Consider the following 14,518-nt stretch of genomic DNA (forward strand, 5'->3'; position numbering starts at 1 on the left):
TTCAGCCTGGGCGGAATTTCCTCCCAGCATTCTCTCAGGCCCTGTTCGCCCCTCTTGTGTGTGTCCCCGGTGTCCGACACATGCCATCTTAGCACTTGTCATGCTACTCTAGCATCGTCCTCCTCCTCATGGCAGATGCGGGAAGGAGCAAGAGCTGTACCCGCACGGGGAGAGATGGCGCGGCAACAGGCCTCGGACACTGAGCAAGGCCTTTATTTTTTCCTTAAGACTTTATTTATGTGACAGAAGGAGAGCACAAGTAGAGTGGCCGGCAAAGGCAGAGGGAGAAGCAGGCTCTGAGCCTGATGTGGGGCTCGATCCCAGAACCCCGGGGATCATGACCTAAGCCCAAGGCAGACGCTCAACCGACTGGGCCCCCAGGGGTCCCTGGGCGAGGCCTTTCTATGAGACAGAAAGGGGCTAGCTCTGTCCCTGATGGGGGGCAGGGGGGTGGTGACTCACTCCTGGGGGCGTCCCGTCTGCACTTTCCCATTTTTGTGCTGCATCGGGTCCCCGCTCTGTCCCCAGCTAGCTCTGCCCTCTGTGCTGAACGAAAGAGAACCCCGGGAAATATCAATAGCGATTCTAAGCGTCATGGAGACTTGCATGGGCTTTGGAAAGTAGAAGCAAAGGTGCCAGACACCAGGACAAATTCGCATATCCCTCCCCTGCCCAGCAGCCTTTCAGGGCTCCCAATGGTTTTGAGGGAAGGTTCTAGAAAATCTCCTTTCCAACAGACCCTCAGCTCCATCAGGACCAGCCTCCTGTCACTCTCTGATCGTTCCTGACCTCACTCCTCGGCTCCTACTGACTGGTGTTGGGACGCTTTTCACAGCTTTTCTGATTTTCCCCTGTTCCTGCCGAGCCTTGAGGGAGGCCCCGCCGTGCTGACTGCCTGAGCTGAGCAGCTCCCCGCGTGGACGATCAGGGCTGTGCCTTCCGAGTCTTCGCGTCTTCGACCAGACTGTAAGCCACCCGAGGGCAGGCCTCGGCCTTTCACTCTTAGGCGACCCCTCTGCCCCGGCCCGTGTTGGGTACGTCACAGTGCTGAAAGTCATTTGCTAGCAGCGCCTCATTTTCGTAAAAACTTGGGATCCAGACTGTACTGTCCCCTATGACCCCCGTCTTTCCAAATTGGATTTAATCATTCAAATTTAATGTGATAGAGGTCAGAAGTGTATTTATATCTAATGATGATTTTAGCAAATATAACTTAATATCTGTGTTGACTCAATACTCAATACTTATTTTCCAGACATACTGTTTCCATTTCTTCACAAAACTATTCAGCAGAGGGACCAACAAGAAGCCTCCTAGCTTGATGGTCCTCGAGCCACTTCTCTCTCTGCTGTCAGGGAAGAGCTGCTAGCCTGGCAGGGAGCCTAGGTGGGGACACACCTGCAGGTACATTGTCTTCTACTTCTGCCATCGAACCCCCCAGCCCAGACCAGAAGCCGAGGGACACAGCGGGGTAGGTTATCACCAAGAATCAGGGGGCCGTTCGCCCAACACATGTTTACCCGAGGGCCTGGGGTACATGAGGGGCCGCTCTGGGCACCGGGATAGAGCCCCGGTGGGGGGGAAAAACACTGCTGTGAAATGTAATGATAATGATAATTCTAGCTGTTATTCATTATTTATGATGTGCAAGACACCGTGCTACTCACGTTCCATGGATCATCCCACTTAGCTCCTACACCATTCTCCTGAGGTCGACGCTAAAATGACCCAGTTTTACAGGTGAGGAATCTGAGGTTCATAAAAGTTAAGGTATTGGTCCGAGTTTCCACAGTTAGTAGCTTCATACACCAGCAAATGCTCCACGACCATGCCCTTCTTCAGCCCTCTTCCCTCCCCCAGGGTGTCTCCCTACTGCTTTGCATTTGGGCACCAAGATGCGAGGGGCTGGCTCTGACCTAACACAGGATCTTTTTTTTTTTTTATAAAGATTTTATTTATTTATTCATGAGAGACACACAGAGAGAGGCAGAGACACAGGCAGAGGGAGAAGCAGGCTCCACGCAGGGAGCCCGATGCGGGACTCGATCCCGGGACCCCGGGGTCACAGCCTGGGCCCAAGGCAGACACTCAACCACTGAGCCACCTGGGCATCCCCCTAATACAGGATCTTATTGAATTATGAATCCTGTTGGAGGGCTGTCCTCGTGCAGATTTGAATAATGGTGCCGTGACGGAGCACCGGCTCTGGTGACAGAGCTTCCGCAGGTCACCTTGCTCCCCCTTGGGAAGGGGACTCCCCCTTGAGGATAGTCTCGGGAGGGTGGCCTAGGGGAGCTCTGCGGGTAGGAAGGCGAGAATTGGGATGTAACCAGGGGCGCCTGTGGTTGAGCATCTGCCTCCAGCCCAGAGCGTGACCCCGGGGTCCTGGGATCAAGTCCCCCATCGTGCTCCCTGCATGGAGCCTGCTTCTCCCTCTGCCTGTGTCTCTGCCTCTCTCTGCGTCTCTCATGAATTGATAAATGAAATTAAAAAAAAATAATTGGGATGTAATCAGACTGAGTCAAGCACCAAGAGCTGACTCCGGCGGGGAACCTGCTAAGACCCCCGTTGCCTGAGCTTAGACACCCTGAGTAGCTTAGACACCCTGGCTCGCTGGTCCCGGGGCTGAGCAGGACCATCTGTGAACAGTGTCACCGTGTGGCGGTGAGGAGCGATGGCAGTCGCTGCGGGTGCAATTCAAGCTCCGGGGCCTCCTGAGTGTGGAAGTGTGAACTAACTCCCCCTTAGGACTCCCCCGGGAACTGCGTGTCTGGACCTTTTGGAAACTAGGAGGAAAGGAAGCCCCTCCCCAGTGAAGAGTCCCCCGCTTTCCTGTTAACATGCACTAATCCATGAGTTTGTGGATCACTTTGCATCCCTTCACTTTCATCCTATACACGTACGTAAAGTGCATCTAATCAAGCATAGTTTTTTTTTTTTTTAACGGAAAATAGCACACTGTGCCAGTATCAGGCAACTGGTGCGAGAGGGGTGTGCTGGGAAGTGTGGGAACTGCCCCCCGCCCCCCGCACATCAGCCAATGACCGTTGGCAGGGTCAAGTCCAACCAACCCACAGAGCGCTTTACTTAGCCACAAAATAGCACCTGTGGGCAAGACTGTCCACTTTTCCAAGGGGCCCTGGCTCCTCTCCGGGACGGAGGCACACCTGTGGGTGGCGACCCCCCCCCGCCCCGTTCCTCCTGGCGCTGCTCCACCCTGGTTCTGTTCCACCCTGGCACGGCGGAGCACACGTGCTCCGTGAGACGCACCTGACCCTCTTCCATGAAGCTCGCCTGGTGATGCAGGCCGCTGACCTCCCCGGGTAGGACCACGATGTGTTCGCCCCATTCCCCGTGCAGCCGCTTTGTTGGGGGCCGGCTGTCATCAAGGTTTACACAGAAAACTCCATAACCCGGACTCCGGCTTGCAACAGAATGAGCTACCAGTGAGGGTGTCCTGGGCTCCCTTCCCGAAGTCTCGCTGCTCCTAACTGGGCAGCACGAAGCATTTGCCCCACCAGGGTTATTAGCTCCTGGTTGTCCCAGGCTGCCAGGCGCTCTAAGGCCACAATACCCCGCGGTGGCACATTATTATAACGTCCTGCTGATAGTTTCATCCCCTGCTGCCCTCAAACTGGGAGGGTTTATAAGGAAACCAAGTGCTCAAAATGACAGAGTGGGGCGCCTGGCTGACTCAGATTCGGTAGGTGGAGTGCGCAGCTCTTGGTCTCGGGTGGTGCTTTTGAGCCCCTCGTTAGGTGCAGAGATTCGTTAATTTAAAAAGATGTTTTTTTAAAATGACAGAACAAATTGTCTTTGTGCCATCATCTTACATATCCCCCAGGCTCCAGGAAGGTGGTCGAGAAAACTTGTCCCCGCCAACCCCGAACGCTCCACGGTCAGGTACTTTGAGAAACGCAGGCCCCTTTATTCCCTTTCTTGGAGATTCCCGGGGTCCATGAGCATCCGGAGAAAGGCCTGCAGTTAAGAAAGCTGTTGTTGCCTGACTCAGACATTCCCAAAGGGACCTCAGAACACTTCTTTTTTCCCTCCAGGCTGCTAACATCTAATAGAATACATTTTAGGGAATGCTACCTTCAATCTTCAGGATAAATATGTGCTTTTTCTTTTTTTAAGTAAGAAATGTCATAACCTCCCTTGGGAGTGTGGTTTGTCATCGCCCCTAACTCTTCCTAGGAGGATAACCCTTCTGCTCCCACCGTATTCACAACAGCACCCCCGACTATGCATGTACCGTACAGAATCGCTTCAGAGTCCTGGTGAGATCTCACTGGATCCGACCAAGGAGGGGGGCAGCCAGGCCTGTGACCACACGCCTCTGTAGTCCCTTTGGAGGGGGACAAACTGCTTTCTCCTCTGGGCAGGAGCAGACCCTGTGCAGGCTGATTGCAGCCCCTCTGGCCACGCGGCCTGCACTGGCCGAGGCAGGGGTGCAGCGGCCTCAGCCCCAGAGTGGCCCCACCCCACGCTGCCCACCTTGCCATCCTTCCTGCCTCAGGCTTTGGAAAGCTCTGGTGGCTCCCAGGCAACCTGTCTGCAGCACTTGCAGCAAGAGAACAGCATTGTGGAGCTTGGGGCTGGGGTGCCCCGGCATGGTGTCACTCTGCTGAGCATCTTGAAGAAGAGAAGGAGAAGGAGAAGGAGAAGAGAAGAAGAAGAAGAAGAAAAGGAGAAAAGAAAAGAAGAGGAAGAAGAGGAGGAGGAAGAGGAAAAAGAAGAAGAGGAAGAAGGAGAAAAGAAAGGAGGGAGGAGGAGGAGGAGGAGGAAAGGAGAGAACTGTAGCCTGATGGGGATTAGTGCCTTCTGGTGTCTGACAGCTCACCGCTCTAGGTCTCTGTCTGCTGTGACCCACTTTGGGTCCCTGTCTGGTGTCACCCACGCTGGGTCCCTGTCTGCTGTGACCTGCTCTGGGTCTCTGTCTGCTGTGACCCGCTTTGGGTCCCTGTCTGGTGTCACCCATGCTGGGTCCCTGTCTGCTGTGACCCGCTCTGGGTCCCTGTCTGCTGTGACCCGCTCTGGGTCCCTGTCTGCTGTGACCCGCTCTGGGTCCCTGTCTGGTGTCACCTGCTCTGGGTCCCTGTCTGCTGTGACCCGCTCTGGGTCCCTGTCTGCTGTGACCTGCTCTGGGTCCCTGTCTGCTGTGACCCGCTCTGGGTCCCTGTCTGCTGTGACCTGCTCTGGGTCCCTGTCTGCTGTGACCTGCTCTGGGTCTCTGTCTGGTGTGACCCGCTCTGGGTCCCTGTCTGGTGTGACCCGCTCTGGGTCCCTGTCTGGTGTGACCCGCTCTGGGTCCCTGTCTGCTGTGACCCGCTCTGGGTCCCTGTCTGGTGTCACCTGCTCTGGGTCCCTGTCTGCTGTGGCCCGCTCTGGGTCCCTGTCTGCTGTGACCTGCTCTGGGTCCCTGTCTGCTGTGACCCGCTCTGGGTCCCTGTCTGCTGTGACCTGCTCTGGGTCCCTGTCTGCTGTGACCTGCTCTGGGTCTCTGTCTGGTGTGACCCGCTCTGGGTCCCTGTCTGGTGTGACCCGCTCTGGGTCCCTGTCTGCTGTGACCCGCTCTGGGTCCCTGTCTGCTGTGACCTGCTCTGGGTCCCTGTCTGCTGTGACCTGCTCTGGGTCTCTGTCTGGTGTGACCCGCTCTGGGTCCCTGTCTGGTGTGACCCGCTCTGGCTCACCGTCTGGCGTCACCTGCACCCCTCACACTCCGATGCACAGAACGGGAAGCTGGGGCTCCGAGAGGTGCACAGAGCTGCTCAGCTTGGGTGCAGTTTACCAGCTTTGGGTCAGGTTGACACGTCAGAACCTTCTCGGCGGGGCAGGGGCCCCCAGCTTTTTGGTAGGAGGATGCTCATTACAGGATCTCGAGGGCGCCAGGGTCAAGTGAGGGGCTTGGTCCTTCCTAGTCCCGTGGACCACACCCCGGCCGTGCTGGGGAGTCGCGAGGAGAAAGATGTTCATGGAGGCAGCTGCCCGCACCCCCCAGGAAGGGGCTCGGCCTCCCCAGAGCGCCCCCCACCCGGGAGCTCCAGAGAGAGGCCCCTGGACATGGATGCGCGGGGACCACGCCCTGTTGCCTGCCCCGCTCCAGTTACCCATCTCTACGGTCACGAGCCGCCCTTTCCTGACCTGTCAGGGGAGGGCAGGGAAGGAGGTCATGGTGTGAGGCAGGTGGCACTCGTGGCATGGGGTGACCGGGAGCTGGTCAGGAAGGCAGGGCAACCTTGGGAAGAGCATCCAGAAGCTCTAAGATCCTGGGACGCAGCTGCAGAAGGCCCTGGGGGTGCGAGCTGCAACTGCACACAGCGCCCCACCTGGCGCCCCCACCCCCCACCGGCCACCTCCGTCCTGACGGGATGCAGGCCGGAAACTCTACTCTCAGGGCTTGAGCTTTTGCACCAGCCCTTGAAGACAAGGGTAACTGAATTCACAGAGCTCTCTGGTTGAGTGGATGTCACTGCGTGTCGCATCCCCCCCCCCTCCCCGGGCATCTCTGAGCGCCTTCCGGGAAGCCGGCTGCGGGCTGGGCCCAGCACAGGACAGCCGCGCCGTGTCCCCCGTGTGGTGGAGGAAGGCAGGAGGGACTGCGTGCTAGTGTCACACCCTGAGCCCTTTCCTACCCGGGAGTCAGCCGCAGCGGTCGCCCGAGTTCCAGGCCAGGACAGCTCTGAGAGGTTGGGCACCTGCCCAGGCGACATCTGAGAGTCCCCCACAGGGGTTTGGGCCCCAGCAGGCCCGGCCCCCCGAAGTAGGGAGGAATCCCAGCAGGGAGGCCAGCGCGGAGTCGGACAAGGGGAAGACCCCATCGGAGGTGGCGGAAGGGGAAGGCGCGGTGCCACGGCCTCAGTCCCGTCCCCACCTCCCACAGCGGACCTGCACAGGGAACGTGGGCCCCGCCTGGCCGCCCACCCGATGGGTAAGTTCTGTAAGGTCGCTTTGGTTTTTTTTTTTTTTTTTTGTAAAGTCGCTTTGTGAGCCACAAAGCTCCAGACAGATGTAGAAGGATAATCATTAGGAAAGGCCGTTTTAGGGGCGCCCGGGGGGCTCAGGGGCTGAGCATCTGCCTCCGGCTCAGGGCGTGACCCCGGAGTCCCAGGATCAAGTCCCGCATCGGACTCCCTGCATGGAGCCTGCTTCTCCCTCTGCCTGTGTCTCTGCCTCTCTCTCTCTCTCTCTCTGTCTCATGAATAAATAAATAAAATCTTTAAAAAGAGAGAGAGAGAGAGAGAGAGAGAGAGAGGCCATCTGAAAGGAAGCGGCCGCCAGCCGGGCGCCGTGTGTGCGCCGCTGCGGGCAGGCTGAGCGCCGAGGGCTCAGAAGATCGCAGCCAACGCTGGGGGCAAGAGCCATCCTCCCGCTTTGTCACCAAGGGACCTGCTGGATCGGCCTCCAGGACACTGAGCCGCTGAGAGCTCGGAGTTCGGAGCACGGCCGGACAGAGAAGAAACGCTCGCTCGTGTGGGAGGTCTCCTCCTTGTGGGCCGCCGTGCTCAGCGACACCGACACGTGTGCTTGCTTGCACACGCGCGTGCACACACGGCCGGAGACTCAGTCCACACCACACGGCCGGTCCGGTTATGCTCCTTGTTCGGCAGGGAGGGAACTGAAGCCCAGAGAGGGGAAGCGACTTCCCTAGGGTCGCACCGCTGCTGAGAGGGGCTACCCCGGCGTCGAAGAGAGGGGCGTACCCCTCGGGGGGCCGAGGCTTGGCTCCCTGCCCAGAGAATTCAAAAGCCACAAGGACCCCCAGTCATTGCTGCTTCTAGCGCACGCCCCGCCCTCGCCGCCGGCTGTCCTGACCCCCCAGGGTGGGGGGTGGGGGGACAACACCCGGCCTAGCAGCCAGGGCATGCGGACTCCTGCGGATCCAAAGCCACCGATGAGCGCTCACGAGGCTTCGTGGACAAACGTCACCGACAGGGAAAGCGGCTCCTTTCCCATAGCCCTCGAGAGGGTGTGAGGAGCACCAGCTCCCAGGGTCCCTGAGCCTCGGGGTGGGGGTGCGGGGGTGTCGGGGTTGCAGGAGGGCAGCTGGGGAATGAAGGGCGGGGGAAGGGCCCTGGCCAGAACCTCGGTGGGAGCCCAGGCTTTAACCTGCTTCCGAACCCCAGTTACTCCGATCCCTGTTCCGAGCGCTGCCTGCACGGGGAAGGTGCTCGAGACGTTGTGGACTCTCGCCACGCCTCAGTGCCCCTTGCAAAGGCAAAAGTGAGGAGGGGAAATCATTCCACGGATGCCGTGGAGACACGGGGAGCATAACCCGGCGACTGCTCGTGCAGAAGAGCTGGGACGTGGGAGCGGAGCTGCGCCTGCACTGTCGGCGGCCGGGGACGCGGACGAGGGCCCCCGGAGGATGCACCGGCCCGTCCCTGCGCCTCCTGCCCCGGGCCCAGCGCCACCCTCAGGCACAGCCCTAGCTTTGAGGCCCAGATCGTTGCCCACCCGGGGAATGGAGGAGAAAGAGACTGTGGCGCCCTTGGCCTACCCTTGTAGGCAGGGGGTATTTCACGGGTAAAAAAAATCCCTTTGGGGCCACAGAACACAAGCCTGAGGGTTCCCGAGGCCCCTGCAGGTCACGGACTCGGAGAGTTTGGAGGTGAGAAGCGACTTCCCGCCACAGGGCTCGGGGACGAGGTGGCAGGGAGGCGGGGTGCCGCACGAAGGGGATCTCATGGCCATCAGGGTGGCCCTGCCGGGAGGGTGTTTCCCCCCCACCCCCCAGGGATGAAACCGGGCGGTGGGGGGATGGGCCCCGTCTTCTCCCTGCCCTGCCCAGACCTTCCGCTGGGGGCTTGGTCCCAGCGGCTCCCTGAGCGCAGTCGCTGGGGTCCTCGGGCCTCCCCGTCGTTCGCGCCCTCAGCACCCACCAGACGTGAGCGGTGCCTTCTGCATCTTGTCAAACCCTGGCGTGGGGTCGGGGCCCCGGGCTGACTGTGGGGCCGGCCCACCTGGCTTGGCATCCCTGCGGAGAGCTGGGGCGCTTGGTTCTATTCTCTGTCTCTAGGCAGGGACGGCGGGGACGGCGGAGACAGCAGGGACAGAGGGGATGGTGGGGCGCTTGCTCCCCAGCGTCAGCGCCGCTGTCCCAGAGGTTCTGGGGCCCCGGGGGAGGGCGTCCCTGGGTGCCTCGCCCCGTCCTGTGCCCCGCCGACCCCCCGGCCCTGAAGGTCCTCGGCACACGCTGCCCCCCCACCTCCGGCCTGACCCACTTCTCCACAGCAGCCTCTGGCTTCTCCCCGCGCCGCCGGGTCACCCCCTCGGGGCACGGTGGCCGCTGCCTGGCCAGTCCTCCGACGCAGCTCCTCCTCTGGGAGCGCGTGGGGTCGGTCCTTGTCCACGGAGACTCCCTGGCCCTCCCGCTCTTTCTCCTCCCCTGCACCCTGGTCTGCCTGTCGATGCCCCGTGAGCCATCGTGGGTGTGGGGACGCTCGCTCTCCCGGGTTGTCCTCTCACCTTGCCGTTGAGCTCGCCGCATGTCTGTGCTCGGTCCCTCACGGAGCGAGGCAGACGGAGCCTCAGGTGCACCCGGTGCTGCTCCCGACACCCAGGGGGTGGCCCAGGAGCGGCCTGAAGGTGGAGGGAGGCGCCCTTCGGTGGCTGAGGACGTGGGCACACACGAGTGGTGCCCGCGTGACCCGCAGACCGCCACGGGGACAGACAGACTGCTGTGGGGATGGACAGACCACTGTGGGGATGGACAGACCGCCACGGGGACGGACAGACCATCATGGGGACAGACAGACTGCTGTGGGGACGGACACGCCGCCACAGGGACAGACACCCCGCCACAGGGGTGGACAGATCTCCCCAGGGACGGACAGACAGCTGTGGGGACTAATGGACCTCCGTGAGGACGGACACACTGCCGCGGGGACAGACACACTGCGGTGGGGACGCAGGCGCCCCCGGCCACGTCTACTCTGCCCCCCGCGGGCGCCGGAGCCCCCAGACAGAGCCCGGGCCTGAAGATCAGAGCTGCTCCGCGCGAGCCGCTTCCTGTGGCAGCAGGATACGCAGCAGAGGAACCGGCGGGAGGAAATGCCGCGTTTTAACGGGGACAGATTCTTGGCTCGCTTCACGGGGCCGGGGGCTGCGACTTGCTGGGCACCTCTCGTGTGCCGGCAGCCTGTGGAACTGTGGAATCCACCTCCCCCCCCCCCCCCCCCGTGGTAAAGTTTCTTCCCTGGGTTGCAGCTGGGGAAACTGAGGCTCGGAGAGCTTCCGTGAGATCACGTCTCCGGGAAATAGGACCAACCGACAGCGACAGAGCAACAGCACATTACGTGCGACCTCCCCCGTGCTCGTCCCGCTGCAAGCCCGTCTCCGGTTCTGGCGGCGGGGCTGCGAGCCGGAGCTACTGGCCCACTGCACAGGGGACAGGACGGAGACCCGGAGAAGCCGCTGGGCGGCGGCCACACAGCCCCTCGGTGCCGCAGGCCGCCTGCCCGGGGCCGCGCCCTCACCTGCCCTGCACCGCCTGCAGCTCCCTCGCTCCCACGCTCCCACAGGACCGAGCCCTCCACTGCCCATACCCTTCCCGTTTTAGCTGCTTTCCAGGAGACACCCCCGCCCCCGCCGGGTTCTGCCCAGAACACCCACATTTAGTGTCCGGCACTGGGCGGACCGCAGTGGCGGGGGACGCTCCCAAGATCAAGTCCACGGGACAACGCCCAGTTGGTGGCAAAGCCCTTGGCAGCACAGCTAACCCCGCCTGCTCCGTCGGAGATGGGTGCCCTAGCCCCAGCCGGCAGGTGGCTGGGCCCCGCGGTCCCTCGGGCTGGGGAGGAAAGTCGTCGGGGGAGACTAAGCCCCGGGGATAGTCCGGCCTCACTCCTCCAGGCCCCGCGGGCGGGTGGGGGACGGCACTGTTTTAGGACAAAACTCAGACGCACCCCCAGCCCCCAGCTTTGCACATTACCTCTCTGGGGAGCACTCCTCCAGCCGCTCCTGGGCCTTCGGGGGACCCGCGGGGCCGCCCACCTGCCCGCCGTGCCTCCCGCAGCCTCCGGCCGCTTCCCTGCCACAGCACCAGGAGCCAGGTACGCGTCCGATTAAGCTTCAAAAGGCGACACACCCAGAAGGGGAGGGAGGAGGGCGGTGGGGGTAGGGGTGGGGGGCTCCTCTGATCCCGGATCCACTCCCGAGGAGGGGAGAGGGCCACTCTTGGCCTCTGTGATTGGCTGCCCTGAGTCCAAGCCCAGAGCGCAGCTGCCATGGAGCCAGGGGGGAGCGGAGGTGCTGGCCCTCCGGGGAGGCTCCCAGAGCCGCTAAGTGGGAACCTGTGCGGCAGGAGGGACTTGAGTTAGGAAACCCCTCCCGGATGTGCGGGCGCAGGCCCCGGGTGGGCGTGGGCCCAGGAGTGTCTCCCCTGGGTGGGGGTGGCCTATGCTTAGGGGAAGACGGCCCTCGCCCTGGAGGGGCTTTACGATGCCATTGCGGGGGGGGGGGGGGGGGAGGTGCTGTGGCGCTCCAGGGGTGCTGCTGGGATGGACGGCCCTGGGGTGCGGTGCTCGGGCCCAGGTGCAAGCTTGGGAGGAGCCTCCGTCCCACGTCCCCCCTTCAACCAGGGGGAGACCGAAGCCTAGGGAGCTGGGGGTTGACGGGTATCAGGGCTGAAGGTGCCTTAGAGGGTGACTGAGCCTTCCGGGCCCCCAGCGCCCCGTCTGTACCGACGATTTTGCTGATGTTTTCTTCGCACGCATGAGCGTCCTCGCTCCTCACTTGGCCTCGGCACCAATTTCCTCGAAATCACCGAGTTGACGTGCTGATTGTGTCTCTCCCCCTCACACGAAACTAGCTGCGCAACCACTAAAAGGAAAGCGCTCCTCGGGGGACCCCTGCAAGCGCCCTGCCCGCGGGGACGGGCACCTGGGGCCTCGGTGGGCTGGGCCTCGCTGTCACCCAGAGCCAGGGCGGGACGGGGACAGGGACGGGCCGGGAAGCTGGCCGCCCCGCCGCAGCAACGGGAGGACCCTTTGCTCCGAGCTTGGCTCCGTGCCTGGGGAGCAGAGACGTGGCTGCCCGAGGGAGCCACCAAATCGTCACGGGAGCTTCAGGAGTGGGATTCAGGGGAGGGCCCGGGGTTTCCTAGAGCTTTTTCCTTTTTTTTTTTTTTTTTTCTCTGTCTAGGATTTTATTAGACTGCTTTTTCCCCCAATATACCTGTTTTGGAAGAGTGAGACAAAAAGGCACGAACTCACATTAAATTAACAAGGTAATCTAATCAGTTCTACAAAGTGTATTTTGTAAAAGAAGTAGCACTAGGAACGAACCAAAATAAGTCAGGGAGTCCTGGCAGGGACTGTAAGAGAACTTGGGAAGATATACACATGCCCACAATACTGACCCTGTCCCTGACCTCTCTCTGTGAGAAGGCCAGACCCCAGCACCGCCCCTCCTTACCCCTTACAGAGGCGCTGCTGCTTCAAACTGCGACTCCGACACTGGAAATCTGATGGAAGCAGCTGGTCTGAAGGGGCATAGCACAACCTCAGGTACTACCCCTGGAGTTGAGCCTTTCATCATAAACCTCTCTGGGTGCTAGTCAGTGCTAGTCAGGATGTGGGTGAGAAGGTAAGGGGGATACTTAAGCCAATACTGTTGCTCAGCAGCAATACTATCCGTGGGGATAGAAGAAACCAGGGATACCCCTCCTTATATTCCTGTGGGCTGGAGCCCCAGATCCAGCTGACCTCAGGAAATTCTAGCTCTGCTCATGTGGATGCTTTCAAATGGGGGCAACAGATGGAGATGGGAGAAGCCAGAGAAAAGCCAGATAAAAAGCAAGCCCCCACCAGAGTTGGAGTGGTATGTGTGGATCTCAGAGAACAGCTGAAGCAAGGAGACTTAGCACTTGCTGACCCTCAAACCACATAACTGGTTAGAACATCACAGTTCATTTCTCCCAGGTTATCCCCCTTTGAACTTAGTTGATGAATGAAGAAGGGAACACTTTAAGCACAAATATAATTATACCTAATAGAGAGCTTGTAGGAAAACATTTACATTTTTTTTCCTTACGTGCCAGGATTGTCCCAAGTGTTTTATACACATTAACCATATTCCCTACACCAGCCCCATGAAGCCGGTAACTACCCCCGTTGCACAGTGAGGAAACACGGGCACAGAGGCTTTCAAATGTACTCAGACTTGCCTGCTAGTAGGTGGCAGGGTTAGCATTTGCACCCAGGCCTAGAGTTTGTGCTTTTTATTTTTTTATTTTTATTTTATTTATTTTTTTTTAAAGAATTTTATTTTATTTTATTTATGATAGTCACAGAGAGAGAGAGAGAGGCAGAGACACAGGCAGAGGGAGGAGAAACAGGTTCCATGCACCGGGAGCCTGACGTGGGATTCGATCCCGGGTCTCCAGGATCGCTCCCTGGGCCAAAGGAAGGCGCCAAACCGCTGCGCCACCCAGGGATCCCCAGTTTGTGCTTTAAAAAAAAAAAAATTATTTACTTATTCATGAGAGACACAGCGAGAGAGGCAGAGACACAGGCCGAGGGAGAAGAGAGGAGCCGGATGCAGGACTCGATCCCAGGACCCTGGGATCACGCCCTGAGCTGAAGGCAGATGCTCAATCGCTGAGCCCCCCACGTGGCCGGAGTTCCTGCTGATAACTGCCTGCTCCACTTGCTTTACCAAGTGGAGGACTGGTCTTGCAGGGAGATTCCAGTCCAGCCCCTCCAGCCGTCTCGGGCGGAGCACATACCACGGGCTAGGCCCCGGGCCACGGTACCATTAGAGGAGGGGACTGGCTCAGAGGGGCCAAGGGCTGGCCGAAGAAGCCGGGTCCATTCCAGCACCTCGGCCCGCACTCCCACCACCCACCCTGCTGGCTCCCTGGTGTCGGAGTCACCTGTGCGTAGAAGGCAGACGCTCAGAAATAGCAATGCAGAGGCCTAGGCACCCCCTTCCGCCCCTTTGACCGATGGCTCCAAGCTCTGCGTCCTCCTCGGTCCCCCAGGGCAAGTTAGCAGTCGGAGTGGGTGAGAAGCCTGAGTCCGCTTCCCCCAGTGCCTCCTGCCTGGGGCCCAGAGCCTCGGGGGCAGCTTAGGATGAGCCACGTGGCTGGCCCCTGTGGCCCCATACCCACCTAGGTGAGTGCACCTGTGGAGGGCCCTTCAGATCCTCCCTACCAGCGGCCCCATCCGGCAACTGCCAGTTTGTTCTGGGGCTAAACGCTGGGGTCCAGGCAAATCATGGCTTCAAGACTTACAGGCCTCAAGCTTAGGAAACAGGGGAGCCCTCTATGGTGCTGAGGGAGGGAAGTGGCATGATCCTGAGAGAAATGTTGAAGGTGTGAACTGGGGAGTGGTAGGTGGTACGGGCGGAGAAGGGGACAGGCTCCTGAATTACAGTTTGACCTTTGCACAACGTGGGGGTCATAGGCCCTTACCCCCGGTGCAGCTGAAAATCCGCATATAACTTTCGACTCCCCTAAAACTTAGCTAGATAATTGCTATTGATTGAGAGCCTTACTGATGACATAAAGAGTTGA

Source organism: Vulpes lagopus, chromosome 1, assembly GCF_018345385.1.
Source record: "Vulpes lagopus strain Blue_001 chromosome 1, ASM1834538v1, whole genome shotgun sequence".
NCBI lineage: Eukaryota > Metazoa > Chordata > Mammalia > Carnivora > Canidae > Vulpes > Vulpes lagopus.